At 49.9% G+C, this 20403-nt stretch overlaps 1 pseudogene; it reads right to left on the bottom strand.

Moving 5' to 3' along the window:
• Positions 1-15089: 15089 nt before the first annotated feature.
• On the bottom strand, positions 15090-18974 carry LOC143380026 (iroquois-class homeodomain protein IRX-6-like; annotated as a pseudogene).
• Positions 18975-20403: the final 1429 nt, after the last annotated feature.

Below are 20403 nucleotides of genomic sequence, written 5' to 3'. Positions count from 1 at the left end.
TCTCTATACTGCTTTCCAGATTGGCTGCACCAATTTGCAGTCCCACCAGCAGTGTATGAGTGTGCCTTTTCCCCCACATCCTCACCAACACTTTTTGTTATTTGTAATCTTAATAGCTGCCATTCTGACTGGAGTGAGATGAAACCTTAGAGTAGTTTTGATTTGCATTTCTCGAATTGCTAGAGATGTTGAACATTTTTTCATATGTTTGTTACTTGATTGTACATCCTCTTCTGAGAAGTGTCAGTAGAGTTCCTTGGCCCATTTATTGTTTGGGTTATTTTGTTAATCAATATTTCTAGCAGCACAATTCACAATAGCTAAACTGTGGAACCAACCCAAATGACCTTCAGTAGATGAATGGATAGGGAAACTTTGGTATATATACACAATGGAACATTACTCAGCATTAAAAGAGAATAAAATCATGGCATTTGCAGGTAAATGGATGGAGTTGGAGAATATAATGTAAGTGAAGTAAGTCAATCCCTAAAAACCAAAGATTGAACATTTTCTTTGATATGAGGAAGCTGACTCATAATGGCGATGGGGGCAGGAGCAAGGGAGGAATGGAGGAACTTTAGGTAGGGCAGAGGGGAGGGAGGGGAAGGGAGGGGGCAAGGGGGTAGGAATGAAGGTGGAATGAGTTAGACATCATTACCGTAAGTACATGTATAAAACACAAATGGTGTGAAAATATTTTGTGTACAATCAGTGACTTGAAAAATTGTGCTCTCTAGCTGTAATATGAAATGAATTGCAATCTGCCATCAGGTATAACAAATTAGAATAAATAAATAATTTAATAAAAAAAGATTGTTTTTCCATCTAAATTTTATATCCTAATTCAGGTGACTTTAAAAATGCTATGAAAGCCCCCTTTTTGAAAGACCCCTTCTAAACCACTTCCTTTTTATTCTACCCTGTAAGGCCAGCGGTACCAGGCCACTGTTATGAGGGAAGGCGTGAGACTCAGGGAAACAGACCCTGGCCCCTCCTCGCCAGCTGGCCTGACCTCCTAACTCAAACCCAGGTTCTCTGATGCCCAGTCCGAGGCCCTTTCCATCATCCCCAGAGAAATACAAACTAACAGTAACTTAATTTAGAGAGGGGAGAAGGGAAATCCTGTCATCCTCATGGAGGGCCTGAAAGAGAATCGGCCCATCTGAACTCAGGTACAAGGGGAGCTCACGACCTCCCGGTGAGGCCCTCCCCTCCACCTGCAGTGTACAGGTCTGACCCTATCAGGTGTGTCCCTACGAATGACCATGGGGAAATTTGCAACTTAAGGTGCTCCAGAAGTTCCTGTTAATATTATGTATCAGGCACACACCCTGCTGCTGAGGGCTGCTTGCCTACGAATGGAGAAAAAAAAAACACTGAGACTTTGATCTTACGTTTTAAATCTGTTATAAATAGCAGAATTTCAGCTTAAATATACTAATGATTTTTTACTATGCAAATTATGGTCATTCCTTAACAACAGAGCAAATAAATGTTTCCCCTCTGATGCTGGGTATGTTAGTTTAGAGAAGGCACACAATAAGTTAATTAGAGAGTGGTTGGGGATGATTTTTAAATATCATATTAACATGCCGCTTGCTTTTTTAGCACTCAAGAGACTTTAAAATAAATGGAAGCTCTTTCTGCTATGGTTGATTTATTTGTTGTCTCTAGAACCTTTTCCCAGTCAACACTTGGAATAAAGTGATGTGGAATACTGTGGTGTGCAACTTCTAACGACAGATTGCTCAGTTTGAAGAAACACAGTATAGAGATCTAACCTGCAAATGAAGAGTCTTGGGGCATTACTAGAACCCCAGTATTTCGAATGCTTTTATTTTATTGGAGAGAGGACTTGGGCTCAGAGTAAGCAAAGGACTTACCCAGGAGCTCAGGGAGTATACTTGGTTGAGCTTTAACTCAAACCCAAGACTCCTGTCTTAGTTAGCTTGAGCTGCTATAACAAAATACCCTGGTAAGGATTAAAAATATCTATCTTCTCACATTTCTGGAGGCTGAAGTCCAAGATCAAATTTATTAGCAGGGTCAGTTTCCGGTGGGGGCTCTCTCTTCCTGACTTGTAGATGTCCACCCTCTTGTGCCCTTAGCAGAAAAAAAAAAAAGAGGAAAGAAGGGAGCAAGTCTCCTCTTCTTATAGGGGCACAACTGGCATCCTGAGAACGCCACCTTGATGACCTCATCTAACCCCAGTGACCTCCCAGAGTCCCATCTGCAAAGCCCCATCCCCTTAGACTAGGGCTTCGACGTGTGCACCTGGGAGACACAAGACTCCTCTCCTGCCAAGGTTTGCCCTGTTGTCCTGGAGTAACCAACTCTCTATTCCTAATTCTATTTTCTACTGACCGTGAACTTGATTTCTTCCGGATACCCTTCTTTTCCCTTCTTCCCATCACGGCTTTGCTGAGCTGTACACAGCTGACTCCTAGACAGGAGGTACTTGGGGGTGGGGGGAAAAATTCAACAATATTGAGATAAATTCTGAGATTAAAAAAAAAAAAGAAAACAGAGATTGAGGGAGATCCAACATCAATCTCTTTGTTAAAATAATTTGACCTGAACTTGGCCCGGCTATCTGGCTCCTAAACACTAATGAGAAAAACACAGCCATTCTACTGTCAATGATCAGAGGATGCTTCTAGACCTGTGAAGGGGTTATGTCCCCATAAACCCATGTACATTGAAATTACTGTGAGTCAAAAATGCATTTAATACACCTGACCTCCCATGCCTCCTAGCCCGGCCACATGGTACGCCACAGCAGGGGGTGGCTTCCCTTCCTGATTGGTGTCTCACTGTGCTGCTCAGCACCCAAGAGAGTATCTTACATCATAGTGATAGTCGGGGGAAAGGCCAATATTTGAAATATGTGTGGTTTCTGCTGAATGCATATCATTTTCACATGATTGTAACATCAGAAACTCTTTAAGTTCAGCCATTTGCAAATCAGGGACTACATGCTGACCACCAATGAAGTGGATTGTCCTGTCCCAGGGAGGAGGATTCACAAACGTGTCCCTTGAGCATTCAGAGACATCAGACTCCACAAAGCTGTCTGGGTCAAAGAGATAAGAAATGTCCCAGACCATATCAGACCAGGAAACCAGACACACTCTGGGTTAGTTACCTATGTACGGTTACCACTTTAAAAACTCTACAACCAGCCAACGTGGGTGAGAACTAACAAGTGATTGACAAATAGGGTCAGAAAACTGAAAAAAAAAATTAAAACCAGTCTCCTATTTTCATCATTTCACCGATATAGGTTTCTACTTGCTTCAATAATCACTTATTTTGATTACTCAAAAATGTAAAGTGAAGAGGGTCTATATCACTGGATTCAATCTCCCAATATTTATATCAGTGTTGCAAGGGATTTGTTCTATGATTTTTCTTTCTTATAGAGTCTGTTTCAGGTTTTTATAATAGTTAAAAAATACAAAGAAATGAAGGTCTGCTGGATTTTACTGCTCTCTGCTCTCTGAAGAGGTGTGGGTACCAGAATCTTAGAGGAAACAAAACCCCAAATCCAGATCCAGAGAGGTTCCTCGTGGGTCCAGATCAGATGATGTGCTCTTCCTCCACGTCTTTCACTTAGTAATGATAAATGGAGGGATCACACTGAATGTTAGTGTCTCTCCAGTGGTCTGACCAGGCATGGGTCAGAAAAGTGAGAGCCAGGGTCGTTCTAGGGTGAGATTGAGGGAAATGGTCTCTGTGACCTCCATCTGTTTGATTATATTAAACTCTAAGAGACAAACCAAGGTTGTTTGAATTGAAAGCTGAGATCGCAGTGCAACTTTGGTTCTGGGCATACTTTAGCCAACAAGCCCCAGGTAGGAAAAAATGACACCCGAGGACGTCACCTGTTTCCTCACGGTGCAGTGAAGTGGCCTGCAGACTTGCAGTGTTCTAGAGATGTCAGGTTGGACCCGGGGTTTCTATTGTCTGATCATGGAACTTGGCAACCTATAGCGGGGATACTATGACTGGGTAGCGGGGAGATGACCTCATGGATTCCAGAGGCGACTCTTCAAAAACAGACCAGTGCTTTTCCTGGGGCTGGGGGCTGATATGTTCCTTTGGGATATGAAAAGAAAATACCGGAATTTCTCATTTTCTTGCTTTGTTGAACGAATATTATATATATATATATATATATATATATATATATATATATATATATATATATATATAATATGTTGTATATGTTCTAGTGCATGCATATCAGATTGTTTATAATTAAACACACCTGTATTTTTTTCTTTAGATTTTATTTTACTTATAGTAATACACAGCCCCTGGTTGAGAGAGGAGGAACTTTTTGAAGATCACTGATTTCCTTCCTTAAGAATCTGATGAAAACTGGGAATGCCCTTTCCCCAGAACACGGCATACAAATGCTCAGTTCTTCAGAAAGTTCTAAGAGATTCAGACAGCCCCTGGAGTCCACCCGTGGATCCCGGGGCAGTGGCGGGGGGGGGGGCTTCTTCTTTTCCTGTGTCCTCATTCAGGGATTGTTCTAGCATGTCTCCAGGCTCCTCCTGAACCGGGTCACACAGCAGGCTCTTCAGCTATGGAGCCTGACAGTTGTCACCACAGGGAGCCTTATAGCCCTGCTGCCAGGAGACTTCCCAGCCCAAAGTAATGAGCCACCTGTGCCAGCCCCACCAACAGGACAGGCCCCGGGAGCACGCCAATGCCTTCCCTCATCCCTCATGGTTCACATTTGTATACACACACACACACACACGTGCACACACACACACACGTGCACACACACGTGCACACACACTGATTTATTAGGTGTTTTTCATTATAAGGCACAATCTTGCAGAAAATTTGGAAGGATAGAAATGCATAAAAAAAAACATTAAGATACTCATAATCTCATCTTCCAGAGATAGCAATGGTCCCCATTTTGACACATGACCTTGAGATCCACTTTTTCTACACATGTCGGAACCTATGAAAAAGATTAATTTTAACGTTAATTAAAAGGAGGCCGATCTTTTGAGTTTACTCTGTCATACTTATGCTTGTATATTGAAACTTAATTCAAAATCTTGTATGGAATTTGTTTTTTTTTAAGAGTGTGTTCTTTTTTTTTTTTTTTCCTTGAGCAGAAATGAGAGACACAGTCGCACTGTCGTCTACCCAACAAAAAACGCATAAGTGCGGAGCTTCCCAGGATCTTGAACTCCAGGGCAGACATCTGGGCTCTTTCCTACTCTCTATTTCTGTTTCTGTGGTTCACTCTCCAATTTTCTGTCCTTTTGCTCTTTACCTTGTCTGAATCCCACCCCCTTCCTAGGTCATTCACTTTCCAGTTCAGGTTTTTGGGGGTCTACCGTGTGTCGTTGAGATGGCTGTAGGAAAAGGGTGGAAAAAACCAACTCAGCCCTGCCCCACCCCATTTACTTCACTTTTCTCTTTCTTGTATGGAGTCACTTTGTGTCACCCACGTCCCACCTGTAGACATTCATTATTTTCTCTGTCGCTTACACCTCTAGAAACATCCACAAACGCAGGCAACGTCTCTGAAGATCGGCCTTCCATAGCTGGCCAATCCATGAGAGCCCTCTCTGCTGGATTTATGGATTAGCAAAGCCATTTCATAAAACATGATTAATGATAATTAACATTTTAACTTCAGGCCATTTAATGGCCCCCGACGAAGGGGTCAAGTGAAACTCATGGGTGTCATGTGTCAAGTGTCACAGACATGAGATGGGACCGTACAGTAGCTGAGAGCGAGATGAGGAGGGTGTGGGAGGAGCTGCAGATGGTGCTCCTACACCCATTCCCGGGAGCCTGCTTCCCCTCAGCCACAGGCAAAGGGACCAGCCACATCCTAAGTAGGAAGCCAGTGGGCTTTGCTTTGTATGTTTGAGAATTCAGTTTTGTAAACAATGCCCAGCGTCAGCAGCTGGCTAATGTCAGGATTGAGGGACTCGATTTCTGGAACTTCCCAACCTTGCCTATTTTGTAACTTGGTCTCCATTCTTTGGTGATTGAGCCGCCACCCTTCCATGGGTGCTGATAGCTCGTCCATCCGGTGTCCTCTTTTAACTTCCTTGACTCAAACCAGGCTCCAGCTCCGCTCCTCTCCCACCTGTTTCCTTCCCCTCTCTTCTTGCTTTTGGGAAGTTTGTGGGTTGCCCTTGCACAATGACCCTTCTGGATCCAGATGGTCTCCAGGAACCCTTCCTGAGGGGTCTCCATCCACTCCTCTGCCCCATCCTGATGGATGGGGACTGAATACTGTCCAGCAACACGGAATGTTGAGTGAACTTGAAGTGGGAAACACTACGTCTCAAAACTGGAAGGTCGGCCTCTTCCTGGAGACTGATCAGAGGAATGATCCAGGACTAGACAAGATGGCGGACACGACGTGGCAGATCTGGGTACAGGGAGAGGAGAGCTGTGTGGAGAGAGCAGTTGGCTAATGCAAAGGGGTGAGCTCCTGGCAGGAGAGGAGGCCAGCTCCCAGGGGGAGAAAAGGGGACACGGTTAAGCGAAGCTTTACTCAGTGCCATCACATGCCCCAGATGCCAGGGGCTGACTGAGTTGGGACCTCACATGAAGTGACAGATGAGATGGATACTCAGGAGGAGGCTACATCCCCATCAGAGCAGGGACATGGAAGGCAAGCTTAGACTGCTTGTCCCTTCCCAGCAGAGCCCAACTTCAGGTGGACAAGTTGACAGCCAACGCTTGCAGAGGGTGTGCCCATCCTGAGGGGATCCCTTCAGGACTCCTCAACAGACTCATCCTGAGAGACTAAGGCTCAGAGAGATTAAGGAACACGCTCTCCATCCCCCAGAACTTCACGGTCACGGGGCAGGAACATGAACCCTCCCTGGTCTGATTCCTACATTCACGTGCTTACCCATGCCACCTGCTCCAGGCCCCTGAAGTATCCTGTGGCCAGTCAGCAAGAGAGGGTGGACATAAATAGGGGATTCCATAAGACATTTGCTCATGTTCTAAAAACATTTATTGAAATATGCAAAAGTGAAACATTGTAAAGAAAAATATGAGGTAAAAATAGGACAAGTTTGACTACGGCCTAAATATCCAAGGTGAATTGAAAACCAGTGGGGGATGTAAGCTCTGAAACGCGCCTCGAAGGCCACCATAAATGGTGTCGGTGGGTACAGTTGAGGAGCAGTGGGACTAATGAGGAATCTTCCAACATATTAAAAAACATTCCCACCAATGAATGTTAGGCCAAGGAACCATACCCGGCCACCACAGCTCCCCTGACCTTGCATGACAATGTCAATGTCAATAGCCATTGTCACCCATGGACGGGCCTCCTGTCGGTACTTAGAGAGTCTCTTCATGCACTTAAAAGGCGTCATTAGTAGCGAGTGGTCATTAAAGCAGCCTTGTTGTTCTGAATGACTTTCTGAAGCAAATGCAGAGGAAACGTGTTGAGGGCTGAGGTCATTAGCGGTGACCACAGAAGGACTGACCGCGGGCAATGGCGCCATTAATCTTGACGAGGGGAAGAGTGAGCGATGCATAAAACCTGCTTGGTGAGGTGTCTTCCTAAGTGACTGACCCCACGTCTTTACTCTAGATGAGAGGGATGCGTGTGAGCGGTGACGTCGACTTGGCCTAATGAGTGACAAGGGACACAGCAAGGGTTCCGGGCCTGTGGCAGGAGCAGCTGGGTAGAGGCGTAGGAGAGTAGCTCCAGTGGAAACATATCTAGGATGCCTCCTGTGGCCAGGTGCGAACCTAAAACTTCATACTGATGGTTGAATCCTCACAACAGGCCTGTGAGGCAGGACTATGTCATCTCTGTATTAGAGGTGTGGAAACTGAGGCACAGACAGGCAGGTCACTCACCTGAGGTTGCACAGCTAGTAGGTGACAGAGCTGGGATTCAAACTCAGGTAGCCTGGTTTCAAAGGTTGTTCTCTCAACCCTTGGCTCTACAGTGTGGCCAAAGAGAGAGAGAAAGAGAGACAGAGAAAGGGGGGAGAGAGAGAGAGAGAGAGAGAGAGAGAGAGAGAGAGAGAGAGAGAGAGAGAGAGAGAGAGAGACACCCAGGGCCTCCTGTGCGGTAGGTTAAGTGCTCTATCACTGGGCTACATCCCTAGCTTCTTCAGCCTGGACTTTGGGGTCACATAGATCTGGATTTGTACCTCAACTCTGTTACTTTCTGGCTGTTGGATCTTGGAGAAGGAACTTCATTTCTTAAAGACCCCGCCCTCATTCACAGAGTGGAGAGTTGTTAGAAAGTTCTAGGAAGTGTCGGGTACTTAGAGCTTGGATACACATCACTATCCTTTTCTTCTATGCCCAAGAGACAGACACTGTGCTTGCCAGGCCAGGACACCGGCAAGGGACTCTGGATCCAGCAGGATTCCTGATTTAACCCGACTCTCTCACCCAGAGCAGTGGTCAGAGAGTCCGGGCCCTCTTCCTGTGGCCTGCTTCCTGACACCCTCTTCCATTTTAAGTTCTGTTTTAGAGTCTGGTGTGGACAGAACAAGAGCTTCCCCTTAAAAATTAATCTGTTGAAGTCCTCAAGGCCAAATGTGACTGTATTTGGAGACAGGGCCTATCCTTGAGGAAATGATGAAGATTGCCATAGGTCCTAAGCATGGGCCCAAGAAAAGCAAGAGGCAGAGTAATCCCCCCCACCCCAACACACACCTCTGGCTTTTTTTTTCTTTTTTATTTGTTTTAATTAGTTACACAGGAAATCATACATAAATGGAGTATAACTTCTCATTCTTCTGGTTGTACATGGTGTAGAGTTTCACTGGTTTTGTAATCATGTGCACAGAGAGTAATAATGTCCGGCTCATTCTGCTATCCTTCCTACTTCCATACCTCCTCCTCTCCCTTCACTCCCCTCTGTCTAATCCAAAATACCTCTATTCTCCCACATCCCCCCCATCCACCCTTATTGTGAGTTAGCATCCACATATCAGAGAAAATATTTGGCCTTTGGGGTTTTTTGGGGGGTTGGCTTATTTTGCTTATCATGTTATTCTCCAGCTTTATCCATTTACCAGCAAATACCATTATTTCATTCTTCTTGAAGGCTGACTAATATTCCAATGTGTATACATACCACATTTTCTTTATCCACTCATCTGTTGAAGGGCACCTAGGTTGGTTCCATACTTTAGTATTGTGAATTGAGCTGAGGCAGGGTAATCATATGGGGTGTATTTATTGGGCACAGGATGACATTTTAATACATGCACACAGTGTGTGATGAACACACCCAGGTTTTTGCATAACCATCACCTCATTTATTATTTCTTTATGTTGGGAACTTTCAAACTCCTCTCTACACTACTTTGAAAGACACAATTAGTTGTTGACAACCAGTTATTCTACCATTCTATAGAATATTAGAAGTTATTCCTTCTATCTATCTGCACCCTTCTCATTAGCCAGCCTCTCTCCACGCCCCCCGCCCCCCACATCCTTCCCAGGTTCTAATGACCAATATTCTACACTCTGCTCCCATGAGATCAGCTTTTTAACTTCCAGATAAAAGTGAGAACATGAATTATTTGTCTTCCCCTGGCCGTAACTTAATTTCTAGTAAAGAAAATTATGCTAATAGAGGGGCTCTTTTGCCATATTATTGGGAGATGCCCAATAATAGGTGTGAGCTATCCCCCCAAAACTCACATATGGAACAACACAAGAATTTTCAGAGTTGAAATGATTAGATTATGAGAGGTAGAAACTGATAAGTGTATTAGTCCACTGTTCAGATTAACTGGGCAGTGATGGCAGACAGGTGGGGTGTGGCTACAGGACGTAGGTCCCTAGGGTATGCCTCTGGGGTTTGTCTCTTGTATTTGGGGAGCAGACTTCTCTCTCTCTCTGCTTCCTCTTGCCATGTCTTGAGCTCCTTCCACCACCTTGCCATGAGGTTCTGCCTCACTTGGACCCAGAACTATGGAGTCAGCTGATCATGGATGGAACCTCTGAAACCAGGAGCCCACATAAATTTTTCACTCTCTAATTGTTCATGTCAGGTCTTTTGGTCCCAGCAATGCAGAGGTGACTAAAATACCCTTAGCCTCTGCTTCCTACTCTAATCCCAGAGTAAGAGGCAAAGCCAGTTCCACTGGGTGACAGGGCGAATCATGGAGGGAAAGAGAAAGAACAAATCACCACGGAGTAAGACTCATTGATTCTGGAGACAAATTTCAAAAATTACAGGGGGAAGAAATTTGTTTTGAAAAAGAAAGAACTTTCCAAAGCTCAGGCTGGAACTGGTTCTCTTAGGAAAAAGGGTGGAAGGACCCAACCCCACTGCCTCTTTGATTTGCTTAAGATTTGGACTTTCCTGGTGTTGGAGTTCCCCAAATGTAAATAGATTCTGAACTTCATGGCCATGTTTGGGGACAGAATTCTTTTGCACACCACCCTACAGGAAGGACACTGCCAAGGAGCTTCCAATCCCGGGATCCTGAATTTAGGCAGCTGGGAGAGGCGCCTCCTCCTCCCTCTTTCAGTAAGAAGCCTCTGAGCTGCAGAATGGGGGGCCAAGGTTGAACCCAGTGAACGTGAATCCAGATTAAATTCTGGCGGAAATGTTTGCACCTGTTACTGGGAAGCAATTTACTCTTGGCCAACAGCAGGTGTCCTTCGCCCTCCTGCTGAGCTTAGAGTCTGACCACTGGGGCCTCTGCAGCCACCTGGGCTGAAGTCCAAAACCCATCAGACCACCTGGGGTGCTTTTTAACCAGGCAGATCTCTCAGCCCACCTCCTAGGGTGATTCTTTAGCTATGGGCTGACTTTGATGATAGAGATCCAAGGGTTATATTTTGCCAAACACCGGCGGGTATCTTAGATGTCATGTCCCAGGGAAGTGGGCCAGTGGATCAGTAAGGGATGCTCTCAGCTAGGATGTGAGTGTGGTCCTGGAAGCACCAGAAGTCCTTTCCCATTGGCCATTCCTAGGATTCCAGAGCAGGAATACATGGTCTTAAATATAATAGAATGTATTGGCAGGAGAGGAGAGTGGTTAAAGAATTTGTGTTCCTCAGAGTTTGGCTTCATTATTTGGCTGCTGGAAAAATGATAGGAAGCTGCTTAATCTCTCTGAGCCTGTCGGGTCATACCAGCAAGTATAAAATGATGTTTCTTCAAACTAACGTGCTATATAAATGAGCCCAGGCATCCATAGTACATGGGCTAAAAAAAAAATCACAGGGTGAAGCCAGACTCTCAGTGTGGTGGTATCTGGAGGCAGGGCCTTTGGGAGGTATTGGAAAATGACTCTGGGACCCTCCTGAACAGGATTAGGGACCTTACCAAAGAGACCCCAAAGATCTCCCTCCCCTCTTCTACCCCGTGAATATGCAATGAGAAAGTGCTGCCTAGAAACTAGAATAGGCCCTCAGCGGACCCTGAATCTGCTGGTGCTTTGATCTTGAACTTTCCAGCTTCCAGAACTGGGAGAAATAAATTGCTTTTGTCGATAAGCCACCGGGTCTCTGGCATTCTGTTACAGCAACCAAATGGACTGGATGCAACTCACCCTTGAGTCTGGCACGTGATAAGAGCTCCGGGTTCTGATTATTATCGACAGTTAAAAGTGACCACAGAAATCTAGTGTGTCCAGTGCCCATGTAGTGACTTCTAGCACAAGAGGAATCAATGAAGGAAGAAGAGCCTGGGTAACTTCCCTGAGGAGTGTCCCCTCTCCCCTATGGGGAGAAGCCCCCTGGCATTGCCCAGGCATGGGAAAGGTGCCTTAGCCATGGAGGGATTTTGCAAATCTAAACCTCAAGCTCTACATTCTGCACATACTGACACTTTTCGGAGCTCACAGTTGGTCCCTTTGTCCGTAGGTCCCAGCAGGCTCCCCCGAGGACAGCAGAGGAGCACCCTCCCTCCCCTTGCCCTGGTGTTTAATCAAAACTGGATTCAAAAATATGATTCTGGGAGATTATATTGGGAGATTTGCAGGAAGCTCTCAGTGGGGACAGAGATAGTGGCAACAGATTGTGGCTGGGGGTCTGAGGCTGGGATAATCACAGGCTCAGACATGCCATTCTCAGGCTCTTTGCCTGGACCCCTGGAGCTCACCCTCCATTCTGGAGGAGACTTGGAGCATGGGATGGAGACCTAGATTATCTCAGTATTGCCAAGCTGGAGAAGGAAGAGGGGAGGAAACTTGTCCAAGCTGCATAACAAGGTAGAAATGCAACGGAGAAGGTAAAGCAGGTCTTGGGGACTCCAGATCGCCTGCTTCAGCCTTTCTCATACCCCACTGTCTCCAGCCAGTTAGGCCCAGGTCTTGGGAACAATTCTAGGCTGCTCTGGACTGGGAAAGAGAGGAGCAGTCTCTGAGTCAAGAGATTGTTCCTGGAGCCAGAGAAACAGCTCCCTGGGGGCCTGAGGGCCAAGGTAGGGCAGCCCAGAGGGACCTCCTGTCCAGGTTCACTGTGGGTGCATAAGGCAGAATGGCTGCAGAAGAGGGAGGCAAGGTCCCCCCACCAACCGACCTCTGCATTCTAGCCCCTGCTAAGCCACAAGACCTTCAGTGTAGGCCACCCTCCTCCCCAATCTGTCCCATCCAGCTCTGACTCCATGTGATGCTAAGGGACTCTCTCCCCTCCACCAACCGCTACCTGGCATATCCGCAGGGGTCTACCTGGCCCCCCAGGAGGGGGTGGGGTCGAGAGCCCCTTGAAAGAAACCTCCAGTTAAAGCTCTTTATTACAAGCGTTAATCCCGAAAAGCCGACTGGAAATAATGTTTATCTTTTCGCAGTTTAATTTTCCGGACCCTAAGCTGCGGGTCAGTGAGGGCGACTGGAGTGTCCCTGGGGAGGCTGGAGATGGGACCAGCTGTTGCCCAGGAGCAAAATAGAAGCAGGGAGGGGGGTCTCCCGGAGGGTGGGCGAGCAGAAGTCCAAAAAGGCGCCCAGAGTAGAAAGCTAAGGTCTGTTTCCACCAGAGACACGCATGACCCCGAGCCGGTCACCTGCTTCCCATGGGGCCTCAGTTGCCTCATCTGAAAAAGAGGTTTGTGTTTTTGTGATTCCTTAAGGACCCTTCCCACTCCGAGGGGGTCTTTTCTATAGAGAGGAAGAAGGGGGTGGGCAGGGAGGGTCTGTGGACGACTCAGGTCAGGCTGCCCTGTTTCCTGCTCCCAACCTCCCCCTCTGCAGCTCTGATGTGGCAATTCTTCTGGCTTCAGTGACCTCAGAGCTGATGTGGAAGACTTTCACCTAGCCCAGGCAGGGGCCGGAGTGGGAAAGAAGGGTCCTGGAGGGATCCAGCCCAGCCCCTGGAGGCACACCAGCTGCCTTGCCTCCAGCCCCTCTGGTCCACCACTCCCTGAGCTTCCCTCTGGGACGCTGCCCTGGTCCCTCCCCTGCCACAGCAGTGCATCTTCTGGCCAGCTAATCCCACCCCTCTGGACCCCAGGTGTGAACTGGGGCAGCCTTATCCAGCCTGCACCATGCTCGTGGGCACCTTGGCATCTCTCACATTCAACTCCCCCCATGAATCTGCAACCCCAGGAGGAACCTGGGACAAATGCTGCTCCTAAATATCCTGACATTTACCTGCCCCCCTTGCCACCTCCCACACCCACCAACCAAGGTGGGCCTCAGCCTGGCTCAGCTGCTTGGTGGAAAAACTTTGGGTCTGCTACACCCCAGGCACCCTGGGTTCCATGGAGGGTGGCCTTGTCCATTTCGCTCCTTGCTGCCCTGTCCCCAGAGCTAGTGGCTGTGACCCACCCCTCCCTCCACCCTGACCTTTCTAGGCACCCCTGGCACAGATAGGCTGCACAGCTTAGGTTCAGCTTGATTATTTTTAAGGACACAAGGAGAGGGGAAGGGGAGAAGACTCAAGTGGTCCTTAGGGGCCAGCTCAGCCATAAAGCTACAAAGTGAGTGAGCGGGGTGAGGGGCAGGAGAGAGCAGGAGAATGCGTCCAGGCCCTGCATCCAGAGAAGAAAGGCAGACTCCCTGGCTTCCCTGGCCTTCCTCAAGGTGCCCTGACTCCTCCTCCTCCACTGGATCTGGGTAGGTGTAGATCTGTCCTGCCACAGGCTCTTTGGCTCTTCGTGCAAGGTTGGCTGCTACAGGAAGGTTTCTGTGTGTTTGTCTCTTAGGCAAAGTGAGAGCTCCTGGTCCCTGTCAAGGTCTGGCAGTTTCTTAGAGCAGCGGTGAGTTCAAAAAGTGGGCCCATGTCCAAGATTCTTCTGCAAATCGCAGCCATTGCGCTAACCTGCTGAGAAAGAAAAGGTTGATTAAAACCCAAAGACCACTTGGTGCTGATTCTTAGGAAATCCGAGGTCAGCTGTGTCTGGTCCAAAGAGAAGCACAAGTCTAGAGGCAATATGCTTGCCAGAGGTATTGCTTGGACTCTGCATGTATATATTCAAATAACAATGTAACCCAAGTTTCTAAACCAGTGGCTAATCCTGGGAGAAATTACTATGAAGAGCACACTCTGACAGGAATTGCTAAAAGTTGCCTAGTGCTGGGGAATGTCCCTTTGTGGGGTGAAATTCCCTTCCACCAGGTCCTTAGCACACAGAATAAACCAACTGGAAATGGGCAACACCAATTGGCAGTCTAACCCTGCTTGGAAATGAGACTTTGCAGGTGAGTCCTCTCCAGGGACAGCACCAATCTCAGTTACATGGAATGCAGGGGCATGTCTATATCCTTAGGGATTTTAGTGGCCACTGAGAGGGCTGCAGCTGTACTTAAGCAGTGACCTTAAACCTATAAAATGTCTCTGGCTCACCTTTTCAGAAGTCTCAGAAATCTCTGGTACCTGTCCAGCCCTGGGTACCAGCACAACAGGAGACCAGCTGAAAACCCCTTGTGCTAGACAAGTGTGGCAAAGCACACCTAGTGCATTTGGAAGAAACCTGGACCATGAATTCACAGGTTGTCCAACTTTCCAGCTTTCTATATGGATCCCAGGTCAATTTCTCTTATTACTATTATCTGGCTTTATAATGAAAGACTAGAACTTTCATCTGGAAGCATCCATTTGAAGGGGGAGCTATGGGACAATCTCCTGCCAAATCTGAACCTGATGGTTCAGATGGCAGGGTGGTGGATGGGTGTCTTTTGGGTAGGCGCTTCCAGCGCCATTGGGGACCCACTACCTTCTGCTCCGGAAGGGTACTGGCACTGCACTGAAGGCTCCCTCCGCCTCAGGCAGGGCGCACAGTTCAGTGGCAGCCCCTGAAGGGTAAACGTGGAGTTTCCAAAGGCTTTGGCTATGAGGGAAGACTCTTTGTAAGTGGGTCGCTGGGCGGAGCCTAGAGACTGTCCAGGAATCATATGGCACTCAGCACTCTTTGTCCTGGGCCGCGCTGAGGATGCACCTTCCACTGCGTTGGCTGCTGCGGTGTGTGCCAAAGACCAGATGCGCGGTTTCTCTGCGCATGGGTAGTGCATGATCATCGTGGGCCCCCCGGGCTCCGCTGCAATGAAGTCAGCTTCTCCCGACCCGCGGGGCTCACTGAAGGAGAAGCGCGGTGCCGCCAGGCCGCCCTCCCTGCTCTCCACCCGGCCCTGCGGAGCTGCAGCGCAGGTCGCGGACAGTGACTGCGCGCCTTTCTGGAAGCCCGCCAGCCTGTCCACGGAAGTAACCACTGCCTCCTCCTCTTTGGCTTCCTCCTCGTCCTCCTCTTCCTCCAGGTCTTCCAGGTCACTCAGAGGGAGACCCTGCGCCTCCTGGCTAGCAGTAATGTCTGCAGGAAATCAAATCAAGAGCAAGTGAGAAAAGCCCAGGACCCAGGGGAAATCCGCGGGAGTGCCCATCCCAGAGAAGCTTGTAGCAAGAAGCACTGCTCACCCCACACTCGCACTCAGGGTATTCTCTGTAATTCGCCACCCTGCTAAGCCAGCCCTCACCCTGCCCCGCCCCCACCCCGCTGCTGGCCCGCCCTAGGGAAACAATTCTTGCTCCAGGCTTGTCCCCACCCACCGCCCCTTGGAAGACTAGCCCTCCTTGAGAAGCCAAGGGAAAGCCACCTCGAGTCTGGAACTCAATAGTAAAAAGAAGGCAAAGGACTCTTTTCATCCAACTTTAGCATCCACAGGTGGCTGCCGTTACATTGTTTAATTCAGCGAATGTTTGCTGAGGGCCAACTATGTGCCAGGCTTCATCTAGGTGTTGGGTATTTAGGGGACACAGTGGTAAGACCTCTTCTGGTAGAGTTGGCTTTCTAGAGGGGTGTTGAGTGTGTGCATGTTCTTAGAGTGATAAATGGCCAAAGAAAGAAAGCAGGCTGGTGTGACAGAGCATAAGTGGGAAGCTACACGGTGGCTTGGATGCGGAGGTAATGCTTTTGGGGGGCTTGACAGTTTCAAGTAGAGACTCAGCTGTTTCTACAGGGAATTCTAGGAGGAGTGATTTGCATGGGCAAAGGCCCTCGGGTGAGTGCAGGGGATGAATGCCTTCAAAGAAAATCTGCCCCAAACTGCTGGATGGCTTGTGAAATCTAGCAGGTGGCTGATGGGCATTTGGGTACCTTTGGGGTCACTGTTTAGGTAGCCCAGTGACTCCTCTGCTCTGGTCTCTGCCTTTCTTTCCTCCCTGCCTTTGTTCTTGGGCGCCCAAGTCATCTTGTTCTCCTTCTTGAGTCGCCGGCATGCGTTGGCGAACCAGGTGGACACCTGGGTGAGGGTCATCTTGGTGATGATGGCCAGCATGATCTTCTCACCCTTGGTGGGGTAGGGGTTCTTGCGGTGCTCGTTGAGCCAGGCCTTGAGCGTGCTGGTGGTCTCCCGGGTGGTGTTCTTTCTGCGTCCAGCACCGCCCAGCTCTACCCCACCGAACCTGCAGGGAGAGCCCAGCTCAATCTCTAGCCTGGGAACAAGGGGCTTCGGACAGGGGGCATGGGTCACCTGGAAGTGTGATTCTGCCCCTCCCTTTCCCTTCTTCCTCCCACCCCACCTCTCTTTCTGGCAGGAGGGAGCCAGCCATTTGCCAACTCCTCACCGGTCATACTGGTACTGCCCCAGAGTCGGCTCATAGGGATAATAGGCTCCTGGATGGGCCAAGCTGGGCGTAAAATTCCCCGCAGCCTCCTTAAATTCATACTGTGGATTGTGGAAAGGAAAACAGAATGGAGGACTCAGTGTGCGGAGGGGCAGGCAGCTGAGGTCAAGGACTCCCACCATGTGCATGGCTGTGCAACCTTGGACACAGTGTTTAACCACTCTGCCTCGGTTTCTCCCTGGTGAAACGGAAATGGTGATAACAGGAGAAGACCATGTTGGTAAATACTAGCCGCTGTTCTTACTGCCCTTATACACCAGTGGGACTGCTTCCCAACTTTAGTCTTCTTCCAGAGCTATTCCTGACCCTCTGCACCTTTGTGACTTCAATCTCAACTTCCTCATCTGTGAGTGGAGAATATGGATGGCTTACCTACGTCACAGATATAATAGAACTACGAATGCTTTCTGAAGAGTATGTAAACCATCTGTAAATTCTGAAGTGCTCTGAAGGTATATTTTCCCCTTATACTCAATCCTAACCATTTCCCTTCCTTAGGGCTCTGTGTCCCTCCTAGATTTTCCCTGGAGAGGTCACTCTGGATTTCACCTGTCTCTGCTGCGCATGTCCCCAGTGCCTGCATGTCCTAGCAAGGTAGTCCCAGTTCCCACTCGACTCACCAGTGCCCCATACAGTGGGGGTGGCTCCGGTCCATAGGGCAGGTAGCCAGGGTAGCTCTGGGCAGCAGCATAGGGAGCTCCGTAGATGCCCAAGGCAGCACTCAGCTCAGGCCGGGTGCTGGCCAGCAGCAGTCTATCATAAGGTGTGCAGCAGAGAGCGGGTGCTGGGGTGGAGCTGGAGGCCACCTCTGAGACTGAACGTGGAGCAGCTTCGCAGCAAGTGGCGCTGGAACTTGCAGACACCAGGAACTACAAGAATCAGAAAGAGGTCACTGGAGGTCAGAGACCCCCTAACTCCCTGGAGCCAGAGGGAAGCAGGGAACTGCCAGGTCACTCCTTCCTTCCACTTTAACTAAATGCCCCGTTCTTCTAGCTGCTGGGACAGGAATTTTCCCAGGGGCAACTCATTCAAACTCCTCTTATAAATGTCCCTATGCCATTACTATGGTTCCAGAGTCCCAGGGGACTGGGGAAATGTGAAGGTCAGAAACCGCATTTAGAGACCAAACTTCTGCTCTCACCCCCATCTCTGCAAAGATAGAGCTAGAAGTTAGCCTTAGAGACCATCTCAACCTATCACCCCCACTCCTGTTTTATAGATAGGGAATGGAGAACCAAAGAGAGTAATAGATTTGTCCAAGATCACACAGCAGGTCAAAGGTCAAGCTGGTACCAAATCTCAGGAAAGTATTCCAGGCAATCTGGGGAGAAACTGAGTAACAGTGGTGGGATTTTCCCATGAGACTCTTGTTGCTGCCCTACATGCCCTCTCCTCCCCCACCACATTTGGTCTGGAAAATTGAGCGATCCAGAGGCAGAAAATTTGGATCAGCCCAAGGAAAGAGCAGGATAAGAATAGAGGTCAACAAATGAGCAACAATATGGCGAGACGGGCAGTGCTCTGTACTGGAAGTCCTCCCCCCCCCCCAACGTCCTCTGGCCACCTCACACATCTGTAAAGAAAGGAGCCCTGACTGGGAGATCTCTGATATCCCACCCACCTCGCTGAGTGCGTGGTCGGGGTCCCCACGTTTCCATGGTCACAGGGTTTTCCAGCATGCACTTGGGAATGGAACGTTCTCAGTCAGGGACTGGGGTTTTAGAGGAAGCTGTGATACACTACCCGGGCCTTGCTCCCTCAGTCTTCCCCCGGGACATGGAGTTGAGAGAGCTCAGGGGTAGGCGCACACCAGGCCGTCACCCCCTCCACCCAGGTTGCCCCCCATTCCCCATGAAGGCACTTCTTACTTGGGAAGCGCCGCCTTATGGGTGTCCGAAGTGCGGGAAGGACATAGTGGCTGTCCCTGTCCTGTCTCCCTCTTCCCTTAGGAGTTCCCTTCTCAGCCCCGCAGTTCGGTGCCCCTAGCCTTGTGGCGTCTAGTTTCCTTACACCGCTGCGAGTGCCCAGCGCCGGTTCCTTCGCCCGCTTGGAGCGACTGGAGGCAGAGCCGAGGGCAGCCCAGCTGCCTAGCCCTGCGCTGCAGAAGGCGCCCCTCCAGCCCATAGGGTCCAGAAGACAGAAGGGCCCATGGATGGGCAGAAGAGGGAAGAAGGCGCAGGTTCCCAAGGGCGCTCGGTGGCGAGGTGTGGCGCAGCGCCGGGCTGTAGGCTCCCGAGGTGTCCCAGTCCTGGGTGGCCAGAGGCTCAATGTGACGTCACGGTAATCTCGGGCTGCTAGACCGGACCCCGGGCCCCGGGGCCCGGGCCACCAGCCGTACTAAGCGCAGCCAGCCCGTGCGCCCGCGCGCACGCACTCTCACCCACGCTCACTCTTGCTCCGGGAGATTTGTGCAGTCGGGGAGGAACGTCAAAGACCCTGACCCTCTCTGCTCGGCGCTAGATCCTACCCCTTTTTGCCGCAAGCTCACGAGCGCGCACACACACAGAGAATCCAAATTACCTGGGAGAAGTAGGAGAAACGCCTCCCTCTGCACCGCGCAGGTCCCGGGCGCAGCGCGCACATCTCCTCCCCTGCAGCCCGGAGGAGGCGAGAGGCAACCGGGTCGGCGAGGGAGGAGAGAATACAAAAGAAGAGACTAGAGAAAAGTGGAGGAGAGAGGCAAGAGGGAGGAGGAGGAGGGGAGAGAAGAGGGATGAGGAGTCTGAGTGAACAGAGGTGCGCGGGGAGGGGGACGGAGCTGGAGTGGGTGAAGCCTGGGCGGAGGCTGAGCACCGGCCGGTGGAGGAGAGCCCAGGCTCCTGGGAGAAGCCCCCAGCCCGGCTCCTCCGCCTCTCCGCTGCAGGAAAGTTTGTTGCACCACCAGCCCGGCGCTCGTGGAAGCGGATCCGGGCAGCGTTGGTGGACCCCACGGGACCCTCCATCCTTGTCCTGGGGATCCGGCTCCCTCCTCAGTCTCCCCAGGACTCTGGCTAATTCCGCCTTGCCAGAGCCCTGACCCTGGGGCTTCTTTGCCGCCGCTTGACCCTCGAATACGCCGAACAGTGCCCTCTCCAGGACAAAGTTCTGGTCCCTGTCGGTTTCCGCCTGGAAAAGCGCCAAGTCTGACCCTTGGCAACTGCAGACTGGGGCCCATGGCGCTAGGCAAATCCTCCTCGGACGGAGAGGCTTGGTTGCCTGTCACACTCCGCCCGCTGGGTCCGCGGGGGATCCGGGAAGCAGGAGGAAGGCGTCGGGGCCGGGCTGCAGCCGCTGAGCTCCGCTGGGGTTGGCGCTGGCGAGCCGCAGTGGAGACCGCAGTGGAGGCCTATTCCCTGTGCTCCG

Source organism: Callospermophilus lateralis, chromosome 14 (assembly GCF_048772815.1).
Source record: "Callospermophilus lateralis isolate mCalLat2 chromosome 14, mCalLat2.hap1, whole genome shotgun sequence".
In the NCBI taxonomy this organism is placed as follows: domain Eukaryota; kingdom Metazoa; phylum Chordata; class Mammalia; order Rodentia; family Sciuridae; genus Callospermophilus; species Callospermophilus lateralis.
This window is presented reverse-complemented; position numbering and strand designations above follow the sequence as displayed.